The sequence below is a fragment of the Neovison vison genome, chromosome X (genome assembly GCF_020171115.1).
Source record: "Neovison vison isolate M4711 chromosome X, ASM_NN_V1, whole genome shotgun sequence".
Taxonomy (NCBI): domain Eukaryota; kingdom Metazoa; phylum Chordata; class Mammalia; order Carnivora; family Mustelidae; genus Neogale; species Neogale vison.
In genome coordinates, this window is record NC_058105.1 from 105,478,472 (window position 1) to 105,494,348 (window position 15,877).

Sequence of the window (15,877 nt, forward strand, 5' to 3'; positions counted from 1 at the left end):
ATATACATATATACATATTATATCATCTATACATATATACATATTATATTATATATAACAGTTTATTTTATATATTATATAATATATTTATATATTTATTTTAATATTTTATATATATACATATTATATCATATATACATATATACATATTATATATAATATGTATATAGTATATATACATATTATATTATATATAACAGTTTATTTATTTTATATATTATATAATATATTTATATATTTATTTTAATATATTATATATTATATAATATATTTATATATTTATTTTAATATATTATATATGTTATATATTATTACTATATATATTTATTATATATATTATATATTATATATATGTGTTATTTATTATTATTGTTATATATATACTGTTTCCTAGTATAATAACATGTGGGTGTGTGTGTGTTGTGAATTGAACACTGGACAAGATTTATGAGGCCTGTTTTATAAACTTTTTAAGCAAATTTTAAAATCCCTGCGGCCTTCAGTTACCTCCTTGTGTAAAACAAGGGGATTGTACTGAGTTGGATTTAGAGTTTCTCAACTTTGGCACTATTGATATTTGGGACCAGATAATTCTTTGTTGTCAGGGCCTGTCCTGTGCCTACAGGATGTTGAGCAGTGTCTTTGGCCTCTGCCTACCAAATGCCAGTAGCATCCCTCTCCAGTATGACAACTAAAATTGTCTCCAAACATTTCCAAATGTGCCTTTCTGGGCAAAATCATCCCCAATTGGGAACCACTTGGTTACATGATGTATAGAGTTCCTTCTAATGTTCTATTTCTGTTCTTATTTTCAAAGAACCCTATTCTTTGCAAGCCAGCTTAAAAGTCATCTCTTCGATGAAGCTTTCATTCAAACTCTTTTTCCTTGTCTTACTTTAATTGTTTCTGTATCTTGAAAGCTTATTATAGGACTTAATCCCACTCTACTATAACTGCCAGTGTGTTTCTTTGAGGGGCCATGGGTCTTTTCTACCTCTAAGATGTGTGCTCAGATTTTGTTAAATGAATGAACAGTGGGTTTGGGAGGATTGTCAGATTTGTCATTGTTAAATAAATGATTATAAGTGGTACTTTGTTCATCTTTCATACCTTTCCAGTAGGAAATACCCATGGTTTTTGATCTTGAATTTCTGAGTTTAGGACACTGATTACTTAAAAAAAAACTTTTTAGAAGGTAGGAACCTCTGGTAGTATGTGAGGGAGCCACACAAAACACATTGAGGCTGCATTTGAGAAAGATACAGTCACAGAAAAATTCATAACATAGAGTTTCTTTGGCTTTTATGTCCAGATGTTCCTCAACTCCATTTGGTTAATTAGAAAGCTACCCATCTATTAAGATGAAAGTAAAATGGAAAGGTAGTAAATATTATTTATTATATAACCTATAATACCTCATTCTAAGTCAGTGTTTCTTATAACAACCCACAGTAAAAAAACCAAAACAAAGCCCAAAAAACACATTTAAATCATTATTTAATACATATCTATACCTCAAATAAATTTTTTGAGTAACTGTTTATCATTACTACGTATAAAGCACTCTGATGCTTTCTATGATACTTCTTTTCTTTTTCTAAAATGCTTGTCATCACCCAATAAATTTATTACACAATTCACTAATAGGCCACAGCTTGCCATTTGAAAAACACTGTTCTAAGTAATCTCTTTAATAAAATGTACAGATGATCTGCCTTTAGCATGTGTTACCCATCAATTGTCCTGTCTTTCTTTTTAAATAATGCCATTTAAGAATTGAGTTAATAAAGGCCTTGGAGTGGGGAGGGACGGTAGACCAAGAGAGTGGCACCCGGGTCCTGTGCTGAACCTGAACCTGCCGGACGGGAGGCAGCCCAACCATAGCCTCGACCTTAGACTTGCCAGCATGGCTGGCTGGACCATGTGGACTGAGACCCAGAGCTGGGGTAAGGATGACATCAAGAAAGTGATGGCAAGCATCAGGAAGGTCTGGAGATGGGAGAAGTCCTGAGTGACGGTGCGTGACATCTCCCTTCATATCTTCGAGTGGGTGCTAGTAGTGGACTCCAAGGAGGAAGAGTGACAGAGGGCAGGTGGGGGTGTAGAGGAATCCTAAGGCCTAGGGTGGCAAGGTGGGGGCACCAGTCCCCAGGGGCAGGGTTGCCCTTTCATCCTGTTGGATTTCTGTGAGAACCATAATCAGTTTCCATTCGGAAGGCTCCCTGCAAAAAGGCACTGATCCCAGCCCTGGGGGCATCTGCCAGCCCAGCTGCCCTTTGTCACCTCCCAGACTACCAGAAGGGGTTCCAGAGGGTGCTCGGCCCCCACGGCTGGTCTAAAGAGAGCCATCCCGGGAACATTACTGCAGGTAGCACTGACGAACCCCAGTGCTGACCAAGGAGGATTCTGTTTCAGAACTGCTGGAGGCTGAGGCCTTTGGAGTTAACCCTACCTTTGAGCTAGTGCTGCCTGTCCCCAAGGCAGCCCAGGGCAACACAGAGCACTCAGGATACCCTCTCCCCCTATTCAAGCACTACTGCCCAAATGCCCCTGACCCCTGAGAAGCCGGCCTGCCTGTCCCATCGCCTGAGGAGCTCTTCTGGCCTTTTACAAATAAAGACCTTTTGTTGGGGGGAAAAATGACCTTGAAACACCTTGATTTCCAATAAATATAAAATCCTGTATTTTGTCATTTTTACTAAATATTTAGTGTGCACAAGGTACTGTTGGTTTTTGTTCTCAAGATTTACAATGATAATACCTAGAGGACAATAAAATTAAAAAACATTAGTTCAAGTGCTCATATTGGTAATAAATGTACAGCTTTTAGGACATTTAGGAGGGGGAAAAAGCTGTGGTGATTTAGGTCATGGAGGAAAGTTGACATGAATGTGGGGTGGATTTTGCACTGTCGTATGAGAGATTTGAAAAAGCTATTACATATGGTAGAACACAGCATTTGTGTAGGTGCCCAGAACTTTTGCTCATTTTGGGGGTAAAGTTTAAGATAAAGTAATTAAGAAATTTAAAAATTTGGTAAAAATATGGTAAAATGTGTATATGTGTGTGTGTGTGTGTGTGTGTGTATACACAGTATAAAGTGTATATGAATATATACAGCATAAACAGGGTGTGTTAACTCTCCTGTGGTTATAAAATGAGGTTCAGTCAGGAGACTTGTATCTCTCTGGTCCCTCTGATCTAAGGCATTATTTGCCCCCAAATGATAAAGTTAACACTGTAGTATTAGGGTTACTGGGATGAAGATATGGCAACCCCCTCCCCACTTATCCACAGGGAATACGTTTGAAGACACCCAGTGGATCCCCTAAACTGCAGGTAGTACCAAAGCCTATATATACTATGGGGTTTTTTTCCCCTAAAGATTTTATATATTTATTTGACATAGACAGTGAGAGAGGGAACACAAGCAGGGAGTAGGTGGAGAGGGAGAAGGAGGCTTCCCGCTGAGCAGGGAGCTAGCTCTACAGGAGGCTTGGTCCCACCACGGCTTGATCATGACCTGAGCTGAAGGCAGTTACTTAATGACTGAGCCACCCAGCTGCCCCTCCTGTGTTTTTTTTTTTTTCTGTATGTATATAGATACCTGTGATAAAGTTTGTATATTAGGGACAGAAAAAGATTAATAATAATAAAACTGAACATTTATGACTCTATACCATAATGAAATTATGTGAATGTGGTGTCTCTCTTAAAATAGCTTATTTTTTTGTACTCACCTTTCTTATGAGATGATAAAATGCCTACGCGATGCACAGTGCGATGATGAATGGCGTAGGCACTGTGACGTAGTGTTAGGCCAGCCTTGACCTTCTGCTGATATGTTGGCAGGTGGGTCATCTGCTGCTGGACTGCAGTTGAGCATGGGCAACTGAAGTTGTAGGAGGCAAAACGACATGTAAGAGGGGACTCTTGTAGTTTCTGAGTCATGGTAAGAATGCTCATTTGTCAAAATAAGGCAGTAAGGCCACTGGTCCTTATATAAATTGCTCTTCATGGAACAGAAATAGGTTATATTATAGTCAGCATTTTAAAAAAAGGCATTTATTCTTTTGGCCATGCAGTTTAAAGTTTCATACATGCTTGCGGGGCCTGCACTTCATCCTTTCTTCTATAAATAGCTGAGGCCTTGGGATGTTACGTCACAACCACGTGTGCTGCAAAGCCTTAAGAAAACAAATGGTTATGTATTTCCCTCTTCGGACTGCCTTTGCCATATCCCATAGGCTTTGGACTGATGTATTTTCGTTCTCATTGGTTTTTCATTGGTTTCCATGAATTGTTGTTCTTTGGTTGACCCAGACGTTCTTGGGCAGGATGGTCTTTAGCTTCCAAGTGTATGAATTTCTTCCAAACTTTTTCTTGTGGTTGAGTTCCAGTTTCAAAGCATTGTGGTCTGAGAATACGCAGGGAATAATCCTAATCCTTTGTTACTGGTTGAGCCCTGATTTTGTGACCCAAATGCCCATGGAGAAAGTTCCATGTGCTCTCAAGAAGAGTGAGTATTCTGGTGTTTTAGGGTGGAATGTGCTGTGTATATCTATGAGGTCCATCTGGTCCAGTGTGTCATTCAAAGCCCTTGTTTCTTTGTTGATCTTCTGCTTAGATGATCTGTCTATTGCTGAGAGTGAAGTCTATATATACAGTGGAATCTTACTCAGCATCAGAAAGGATGAATATACCCAGGTTTTGTATCAACATGGACAGGACTAGAGGAGATTATGCTGAGTGAAATAAGTCAAGCAGAGAAAGTCAATTATATGGTTTCACTTATTTGTGGAACATAAGGAATAGCATGGAGGACATTAGGAGAAGGAAGGGAAAAAGGAAGAGGGGGAAATTGGAGGGGGAGACAAACCATGAGAGACTATGGACTCTGGGAAACAAACTGAGGGTTTTAGAGGGGAGGGAGTATGGGGATGGGTTAGCCTGGTGGTGGGTATTAAGGAGGGCACGGATTGCATGGAGCACTGGGTGTTAAACACAGAAAGTGCATCATGGAACACTGCATCAAAAACTAATGATGTACTATGGTGAATAACATAACAGCAATACAAAAAAATAAATTTCCTGAATGAATGACGATCTAATCTGGCTCAGGAAAAAAAAAAGTTATTTAAAAGTAAAACCTGCTTATTATACTTAAAAAAAACCAGTGGGTTATTTTTTAATTTTTCTTTGTTGCTGCTCTCTCCTTGGGATAATGTAGAATTTAATTACTGTAGAAAATATTTGTGACCTAAAAGAAAGGAAGATGGTTCAGCTTGTGATGCTACTTGGGAAAGAGCCACCTGCCCTCAAAGTGTGGTCTAGCATTCTGTGTGCTATTACTTAAAAGCACCAGAAATCTGAGTTTTTGTCAGGTTTCCATACTGAGTTAGGAAAACACAGCAAAAAGATAAAAAAAAAGATAATTAACTCCTCATTTTGTCACATTTCTAGACTACTGAAAAGAAGGTGCTTTTAGAGCCGAAGATGTGAATAAGACTCCTGTGCTGGAGATTCTAGATCATCTTGAGGTAATTTTTTTAAAATCAGATCAATTGTTTTGTACAGTTTTAATTTTATAGAAAAATTGAGAGGATGATACAGAGTTCCCATATGCCTAGCACTCAATTTTTTTATTATTAATAGATGACCTTGACATGGTACATTTGTTACAGTTAATTAATCAATATTGAAACACTTTTATTAACTAAAGTCCATAGTTCACTCACTTATCCTTACTTTTTAACTAATGTAATTTTTCCTCTTTCAGGATCCCACTGGGATAATGTTTAGTTGTCATGTCTTCTTAGGCTCCTCTTGCTGTGACAATTTCTTGGATTTTCATTGGTTTGATGACATTGTCAGCTGTGAAGAGAACTGATCAGGTATTTTGTAGAATTTCCCTCAACTGGGATTTGTCCCATGTTTTTTCATTGTTAGACTTGTGTTCTGCGTTTTGGGGAGGAAGACCAGAGAGGTAAAGTGCCATTCCTATAGTCTTGTCACATCATGTCAAGAGTACGTACTGTCAACATGATTTATCACTGTTAATGTTGGTTTGGTCACCTGGCTGAGGTTTATGTCCACTTTCTCCCTTCTCCACTCAAGTGTTAGTTTTTAAAAAAATTTTTTTGGTAGTGTGTTGTTTTGGAATAAAGGCACTGTGTAGTTGCCACTTAAGTAGTGGGAAGTTATACTCCAGCTCCTTTAGGGTGTTCTACATAAGTTATTGGGAATTCTTTTTTTTTTTTTTTAAAGATTTTATTTATTTATTTGAGAGAGAGAGACAGTGAGAGAGAGCATGAGCGAGGAGAAGGTCAGAGAGCGAAGCAGACTCCCCATGGAGCTGGGAGCCTGATGTGGGACTCGATCCCGGGACTCCAGGATCACGCCCTGAGCCGAAGACAGTCGTCCAACCAACTGAGCCACCCAGGCGTCCCAGTTATTGGGAATTCTTCTGAATGAAAGATTGTTTCTTCTCCCCCATTTGCTTATTTACTTAGTCATTTCTTTATATTATTATGGGTTCATGGATAATTATTTTATACTTTGGGTCATAATCCATTACTGCTTTATTGTGTTACTTAAATTTTTCTAGCCTTGGCCATTGATGAGCTCTTTTGGTTAGCCTGTGTGTTCTTTAGCATGCCCCCATTGTTGTGGGGTGGGATTCCTTTTGAGCACTTCCTTACTTTAGAGCATTGTAAGATATTCCAGACTTGTCCTGTGTATCCCCTGTTTTAGTTCTAGAATCAGCCATTTCTTCTCCACAAAGCCCTGGTTCCTTTTATTAGAGAGTGCTAATGGTATTAGAAATCAAGATCTGAGTGCTAGGTAGGGTCATTGCTACTTTGGGGTGGTGGTATTTCTAGGCTCTGTTAGCTGAAATCCCAGGTATACACTATCTAAGTATTTATGCATGTCTATAAATGTTTCTCTGTATCTTATTTTTATATACCTATATCAATATTAAGCTAAACATGAGTTTTTATTTATGTCTCCAATGTAATCCATTAAGGCATGGATCATTCTAGCCTCCTCCACTTGCTTATCTGTATGTAACCTCTCCCAATAGTGAAAAACCTGGCTGTCACTGTTCACCATCCATGTACTTAATTGTTCACTCCTACTTCCATGGGAAACACTTTATCAACTAGAGTACAGTGCTTATGTATATTTCCTTTTGCCTTTACTTTAGTCTTACAGATGCCACTCATTTCCAAAGTTATGTAGGTCAACAACTCCCCCCCGCCTCAACCCTCTGGGATGACATTGTTCATACGTTTGTAATACAGTTAGATTACATCGTATGGTGTCTATTCCTTCCTGGGATCCCCTGACTTACTAAATGGTCTTAAATTTGCATACTTTAAGGTTCACTCTTGGGGCGCTGGGGTGGCTCAGTTGGTTAAGCGTTTGACTCTTGATTTTGGTTCAGGTCATGGTCTCAGGGTGGTGAAATTGAGCCCTGCATCAGACTCCGGGCTGGGTGTGGAGCCTTCTTAAGATTCTCTCTCTCTCCCTCTCCCTTGCTCCTCCCTTCCTCAGAAAGAAAAAGGGTTCACTCTTTGTGTTAAAAGTTCTATGGGTTTTGACAAGTACATGATGTCGTGTATTTACTATTAGAGTATTACACAGAATAATATCACCACCCTTAAAATTGCCGATGCTCCATCTGTGAACCTGCCCCACAAACCCCTGGCAACCACATCTTTTTGTTGTCTCTCTAATTTTGCTTTTTCCAGAATGTTCTTGAGATATTTTTAGAGTCACTTTATAAAGGAAACCTTTGATTTTTCTAACCTAGATACTATTTTTTCCTGCCACCAACTCAGTATTCCTAAATGAACAAAATATTTCTAATAAGAATCAATACTTTCCCATTGCTTTTTTCATATGCCACTCTGTAAGGTTGTTTTGCCTTATTTTTTAATATCCTACTTTGGAGCACCTGGGTGGTTCATTCAATGGAGGATGTGGCTCCTGATCTTGGGGTCATGAGTTTGAGCCCCCTGTTGGGCATAGAGCTGAATTAAAAACTAATAATTGGGCCACTTGGGTGGCTCAGTTGGTTGGGCATCCGGCTCTTGGTTTCGGCTCAGGTTGTGATCTCCTAGTTCATGGGATCGAGCCCCAGGTCAGGCTCCCTGCTGGGCTAGGAGTCTGCTTCAGGATTCTCTCTGTCTGCCCCTCCCCCTGCTGGCTTGAGCTCCCACCCTCCCCCCTTTCTTTCTCTCCAATAAATAATTAAAAAAATAAGTAAAAAACCCAAATAATAATATCCTGTTCTTTTTGTTACCATACTCAGGATGGGAGATGATCCCAAGTACCTTTATTTTTATTTTTTATTGGGGAGGTCAATGGGGGGTGGCAGGAGTGGCACATATGATGGGTTCTGTAGAGGTGGCAGTGTGCAAGCAGATACTCACTTGGGAGTGTGAGAATGGGTGCTCATTTTAAATTTAAACTGAATATGGGGGTACCTGGGTGGGTCAGTCGGTTAAGCGTCTGCCTTAGGCTCAGGTTGTGATCCTGGAGTCCTGGGTTCGAGCCACAGGATCACAGCAGTGATTCCACTGCTAAGCCCTCATTGGGCTCTCTGCTCAGCAGGAAGCCTGCTTCTCTCTCTGCCCCTCTCCCCTGCTCATGGTTTTTCTCTCTTTTTCTCTGAAGTAAATGAATAAAATCTTTTTAAGATTTTTTATATTTATTTGACAGAGACACAGTGAGAGAGGGAATACAAATAGAGGGAGAAGGAGAAGGGAGAGGGAGAAGCAGGCTTCACGCTGAGCGGGGAGCCAGGTGTGGGGCTCCATCCCAGGACACGGGGATCATGACCTGAGCCGAAGGCAGACACTTAATGACTAAGCCACGCAGGCATCCCAAATGAATAAAATCTAAAAAAAAAAATAAAGTGAATATGCTTCTATTTGTTTCTGGGGGACTGTATTTAAGATGAAAATGCTTTTTGAGTCTTTTTAAAAAATTAAAAAAATTTATTTTTATTTTTATTTATTTGACAGAGATCACAAGTAGGCAGAGAGGCAGGCAGAGAGAGAGGAGGAAGCAGGCTCCCTGCTGAGCAGAGAGCCCCATGTGGGGCTCAATCCCAGGACCCTGAGATGATGACCTGATCCGAAGGCAGAGGCTTAACCCACTGAGCCACCCAGGCGCCCTGCTTTTTGAGTCTTTTAATATAAGTATTATATTGATCTGTAGTGTATCTCCAAAATCCTGTGGGATGATTATCTTAGAAATCATTTGGAAGGCTCATTTAGGGGAAATAACAAGTATTGAATTCTTATCCCTTCCTTGTTATCTAGTTGCACCTTTACATATATGTATGAAAAGTCTTGAAATTAGAACCCTTACCTGTACCACTAATAGAAGGTCATTTGTTATGCTCCACTACTGCCCACTTCTTATTGTTGTTTACCTCAAAGAATTTACTATCCAGTACAAAACCCACTTCTGTTTTATAATCAGGTTTTGGTTGAAACTGTCTTTAAGAGTTTTTGACATCATCAGAGCCTTACCATGTAGCCAGATAAGTTTGTTTCCTAGATTTGCTGCTTGTTGACTGTGTGACTACAGACAACTTATTTGCCCTCTCTGAGCCTCACATTTCCTCATTGGTAAAATGTGGATGATATTATTAGCTCTCCTGTGGGATAAGGGGGATTAAATGAGACAAAGCACTTAGCCTGGTGTCTGGTACATACATGTGGCTCAGTAAATATCATTGAAAACCAAAACTTCCAAAGCAACAAGAAAATCGGTGAAAATTCCAAAGGTTTATATGAGTATACCTGTTTCTGTTCAACAGTTATTGGCTAGGCCAGACTAATCAGAAAAAGGAATGATTCCTTTACTTAAAAGTCCTCTCAAGACAAGTCTTACTTTTCTTCAAACCTCAGCAGTTTTCACCTCACCAAACTTAAGGTGCTAGCCGTGGCTGTCAGCCTGAGATGCTCTTGCCTTTCTAGAGGCCTCCTGTGGGTGCCTTTGGTGTTTTACAGAAGGGGCCAGGATCCTAACTGCCTTGTGATACATGGGCCAAGCATGCATGATGAAGAATTATTGTATGGCATATTACTGTATCCATAGCCTGTTGTGGAGACACACTAGACCCGACTGATACAGTACTGGCTTTAAACCTTTGCTGGAACATAGTGCAGGTGGCGCAGACCCCTTGGTGGCCAGTGAGTGAAGTGACCTCAGGCCTTTGTGTCTGTGATGCCCTAGGAAGTGTGGAAAGTAGGCAAGCTGGAAAGTATGTGACCCTTTGAAAGGGTGCAGCCGTGCCTCAGTTTTAACCAGTTGCCTGCTGTTGCTCTAGCTTCTGATTTTTTTCAGAGAAAAATTGGGAATCCAGATTGTTATGTAAAATTTCTCTATTTTAAAGCATGGCTCAGGGCACCTGACTGGCTCAGTCAGTGGAACATGCAACTCTTGATCTTCGGGTTGTGTGAGTTTGAGCCTCACTTTGGGTGTAGAGATGACTTAAAGAAGTAAAGACTCTTCCCCCCCCTCAAAAATGTGGCTCAGCTTTTTTCTTTAACATTATTGAGGTCAAAGCAAACAGATCAGGGGGCTGGATTTGGCCTACAGACCATTGGTTTGTAATCTCTGCTATAATTATTTTAGGAGGTGAGCTAAAATGTGATAGAAGTGAACACTCAGGTCCATAACTGCACTACCCTGCATATTTGCTGATTTCTGAGAAGGCTGTGGAAAGAAAGCACCAGGTGTGAGCTCATTTTCTAGAGTGTGGAGAATGGCAGCATCACAACAGAGCTTTGGGGGAAATTTGTCTGTTTGGGAGGAGGAATTCTATGGGGAGAAATCCTAGTAGCTGCTTTTTGAGCCCACTGCACCTCGTGGTGCTGGCTCTTCTGAGTGGGAGTGAGGGCAGCTGTGCCACCAGAAGAAGCCTCAGAGTGATTCCACTGCTGAGCCTAGTGTCTGGGCCCCCCCGCTCTCCATCCTGCCCTCAGAGATTGGAAGTTGCCCGCAAAGCTGACAGACAACAAAGTTCCACCCTGTAGAACGTCTTGATTTACGTGGCTTTAGAACCCTACACAGCTCCACAGTCCACAGCTGTGGCCATCTGTGCTTTAATGGGGCTGATTCAAGGGTGTCCCAGGAGTTAGGCCACAGCCTCACCTAGCCAGTATAGTTCAGATACTGCTTGAGTTCTCTGGTTGGTTTCAGATCGTCACTCATCACGTTAGAATTGTCTAAAAAGAAGCAGCCTGTTAAAATGTAAAGGAACAAAGTCTGTGTCTCTTTTGCATAGTTGTTGCATACATTGATAATATCTGGACAAGACTAGATGCTGTGTTTTGATGTGTATCATACCAAAATCTATAATGTAGGATACTATAGGACTGTTTCATTTTGGTTGTATTCGGTGGGATTGAATGCAGAAATGTACTGTAATACATTTTTTAAAACGTTGTTTTTTAGGGAAACAGGCTCATCTTACTGGCTAGAATAGTTTGTAAACTCTCTGTTGTTTTAACCTCTCATCAGAAAAGAAATTGCTTTTTTTAAGGAAGAATTTTAACATTCTTTTAATCAGCAGGAAATTACTGAGAGTGTTATAGGTTGTGATATACTTAATAGTTATCCATGTCGGTTTGTGCTTATGTGAATGACGATTGTATAGGGCAGAATGCTAACCACTGTTCAGATTACGGACATAATCCCTTAAAGAGAAATTTTCATATTTGCTGTAACAAGTAGGCCTACTATTAATCATCTTTCCAGGGATGCCTAGGTGACTCAGTCGGTTAAGCGTTTGTCTTCTGCTCATGATCTCAAGATCCTGGGATCGATCCTTGCATCGGGTTCCTTGGTCACTTGGTCAGTGGGGAGACTGCTTCTCCCTCTCACTCTGAGTGCTGCTCCCCCTGCTTGTGCTGTATCTCTCTGTCCAATAAATAAATAAAGTAAAAAAATTCATCTTTTCAGATGGTTGCCATTTTTGTGGGTATGTAAATTGTTGGCTTTGATTATAAAGATGATTTTTAATATTTTTTTCCAAAGATAAGTATAAGTATAAGCCATGCAGGTGTCCCTCAGGTTCTGCATTCCTGACAGGAATACTGTAAAGTAATATGTTTTCTCCGGGTGACCCGTCTGGAGGTGTATGTTGTCCATCTTTCCCTCATTGATGTTAATTTTCATTAGCTAGTCATGGTATTGTTTGATTTATCTACTGTGTAATCCCCCCCACTTGCAACTAATAAGCTGTTTTGGGGGGTATACTTGAAGACCATTCATACATACTACTCTTTATCCAAATCTACTCCTAGATTTAGCATCCTTGATGATTTTTTTCTTGAAGCAGTCTGTACTGTGATATCTGCAAAATGATGTTTTCTTAAGGCTTTAGCACTCCTTGAGTGTTTACCAGTTGGATTCTACCATACATAAAAGTCCTCCCTTCTCCATTTATGTATGTATTTAATACTGATAGCAGCTCGTGGGTTCCTGTTTTCTACAGGCCTGTAATTCATTACTGTCCTTAATTATTTTGATACTCAAATTGTCACAGATTTGGCCAGTGGGAGCCGCTTTAAGCTAGCTCCCAGGTCCTTAGCACAGGCTCCCATCATTTTTGAGTACTTCCCCTACTCAGTGGTGTAACAGCATGTTCTGGGTAGAGCTACGGTTCATATGAGACCTTTAGGCACCCTAGTGGCTTCATTGTCATGTGTTTGGTGCACCTGTGAGGATAAGCACAACCTGCAGTTACAGCATATGGAGGGTCCTCTAGCATGGTGGGTAGAGGAAAGGCTTGGTGGCAGGATTCGGGGAATGGTGTTGTCAGTGGAAGCCTCCAGAGAGGAAGTGCTATCAGTACCCACATGTACAGGATCAGTGTGGCTTTGAGAAGCAGTGGGAGGAAGGAAGAAAAGCATCTCAGGCAGATGGATGATCATGGTATCATGCCCCAGGAGGAGGTAGCACAGGACAGCCGTGCAGGGGATCACACCCGGCTCTCTTCTGTTGGGGTGCAGAGTGGAGGCGACACGATCAGATCTGAATCTTAGAGCACTAATACTGTGGCTGTGATGTTGGAGGAAGGCAAGACCAGAGGTGAGAGAGCAGCAGGAAGCTGGAGCCGTAATGTTGATGACAGTATTAAAAAATGCCCTTAATAGTAACTAATGCTTTCTGACTTAGTAACGGTTGACATTTAAATTTTACTACAGCCCTACTATTATTTCCATTTTGTAGGTGAAATTTCAAAGGTGTGAGGATTGAGTATATTTCTTAGACACTAACAGATGGCAAAAATGGGGTGGAAACCATGATCACTTCCTTTCACCCTGTAGTTGGTTGTGCAAGAATGGGAAGTCAGGGATCACACCCTGGTTTCTAGTATTGTTACTGAGTGAATAGTGGTAACATTCATGGAGAGAACAGAGAGCATTTGGGGAAGGGTTGTGGTGAGGATTTCCTTTTTGAACATATTGACAGTTATCTTTGGGCATATCCAGATGGTGCTCTGTAGTAGGCAGTGGCTGTATGTGTCTGGAGTCTTGCAGAGAGCATGATGTTCAAGATACCGATTTGGGAATTCTCAGCCTTTAAATGTTACTGAATGACTAGTAGTGGATACAATCACTGGTTAAAAGGATGCAGAATGAAAAGAGGAAGCAAATTAGGACAAAAACCAGACGGACGTTAATGGGACAAAAGAGGTGGGAAGAAACCAGGCTAGTATGTTGTCAAAGAGGCTAAAAAAGGAAGTATCAGTCAATATTGTCAGAGGCTGCAGAGATCAAGGGGGCATAAGGACCAGAAAAACAAATGATCTAGATTTAGCATCAGAGAGATAAGTATTTCAGTGGAGCAGTGATAAGAGCCAGATTAAAGCAGACTAAGGAATGAATTGTAGGGAGAAGAGTACAGGGTGGACAGAAAGCCCATATGTGTGCCAAGAATGCTCCCCTACATTTCAGTTTTCCTTCATGTTCATTAGACAGCTTTTGTATCGTGGCTGGAGGTCATTAAAGCAGTCTCTAATGGCTCTTTTTATCTATGGTTAGTCAGAATCTCATAGATATGGACTTTGTGGCCACTTGGTAGACAGAAAGAGTGTCCATAACCCTTGAAAGTCTTAGCTTGGAAGGAAGAGGAGAGCAAGCCAGACACCCAGTTGAAGCCAGCAGTTTGTGTACAAAATGAAATGCCCTGCCTATAATCAACATTGAGTTTGAGATTACATGGTGATTGTTTTTCAAGTATCTACTTAATTATAAACCAGCAAAAGTAATACTGAATTCAGTATTTTCCTTAAACATTTTTATTTCTTTGTTTTTCAAAGATCCGTTCAGTTTTTTTAAATTAAATTTTATTTTTTTAATGATTTTTTATTTTTTCATTGTTCCAAGATTCATTGTTTATGCACCACACCCAGTGCTCCGTGCAGTATGTGCCCTCCATAATACCCACCACCAGGCTCATCTAACGCCCCACCCACCTCCCCTCCAAAACCCTCAGATTGTTTTTCAGAGTCCACAGTCTCTCATGCTTTGTCTCCCCCTCCGATTTACCCCAGTTCACTTTTCCTTTCCTTCTCCTAATGTCCTCCATATTATTCCTTATGCCCCACAAATAAGTGAAACCATGTGATAATTGATTTTCTCTGCTTGACTTATTTCACTCAGCATTATCTCCTCCAGTCCAGTCCATGTTGATACAAAAGTTGGGTATTCATCCTTTCTGATGGAGGAGGCATAATATTCCATTGTATATATGCACTATATCTTCTTTATCCATTTGTCTCTTGAAGGGCATCTTAGCTCTTTCCACAGTTTGGCGATTGTAGCCATTGCTGCTATGAACATTGGGGTACAGATGGTCCTTCTTTTCTTAATTTTTTAAATCCAAGAATAATGGACTTACAATGTCAATTAGAGCTATACAACAGACAACAGAGTGATTCAACAATTCTATACGTCAGGAATGCTCACTACAATAAGTGTAGCTACTATTTGCATGATAGATCATTATTACAGTATATTACTGACTGTATTTCCTATGCTGTACTTTTTATCCCCATTACCTGTTTATTTTATAACTGGATGTTGGTACCTCTTAATCCTTTTCATGTATTTCGCCCATCCCTCCTTCCTGCTGGCAGTCACTAGTACTCTGTGTTTGAGTCTGTTTCTGTTTTCTTGCTTGCTTGTTAATTTTTTTTTTAGATTCTACTTGTAAGTGGAATCATATAGTATAGGTCTTTCTATGATTGGCTTATTTCACTTAGCATAACACCCTGTAGGTGAATGACAAGATGTTATTATTTTTTGTGGCTGAGTAATACTCCATTGTGTATATATACCGCATGTTCTTTACCATTCAGCTGTCAGTGGACACTTGGGATATTTCTGTAACTTGGCAATTTTAAGTAATGCTACAGTAAAAGTGGGGGTGCATGTATCTTTTCAAATTAGAGTTTTCATTTTCTTCAAGTAAATACCCTGCAGTAGAATCACTGGATTGTATGGTCGTTCTGTTTTTAATATTTTGGGGGAACCTCCGTACTGTTTTCCATAGTGGCTGCCCTACTTTACATTCTCATCATTAGTGAAAAAGGTTTTTTTCCCCCCCTCCACATTCTCACAACACTTATTTTTGTCTTTTTGATATTAGACATTTTGACAAGAGTGAAATGCTAATTCATTGTGATTTTGATTTTCATTTTCAGGATGAGTGATGTTGAGTGACTTCTCATGTGTCTGTTGGTCATCTGCATGTCTTTGCAAAAAATGCCCATTCAGGTCTTCTGCCCATGTTTTAATTGGAATGTTTGGTGTTTTGTTTTGGTTTTGGTGGTATATGCATTCTT

At 40.1% G+C, this 15,877-nt stretch overlaps 1 protein-coding gene and 1 pseudogene across 1 annotated transcript in view; both read left to right on the plus strand.

Annotated features, from left to right (window-relative positions):
* The window catches only part of TAB3 (TGF-beta activated kinase 1 (MAP3K7) binding protein 3), a 91,477-nt gene that overhangs the window by 36,065 nt on the left and 39,535 nt on the right, over positions 1 to 15,877 (plus strand). The window contains exons 3-4 of the mRNA XM_044236063.1: positions 5,464 to 5,540; positions 5,780 to 5,894. The gene's annotated coding sequence lies outside the window, so the exon portion shown is untranslated. The remainder of the gene's footprint in view (positions 1 to 5,463; positions 5,541 to 5,779; positions 5,895 to 15,877) is intronic.
* Positions 1,907 to 2,561, plus strand: LOC122897685 (annotated as a pseudogene).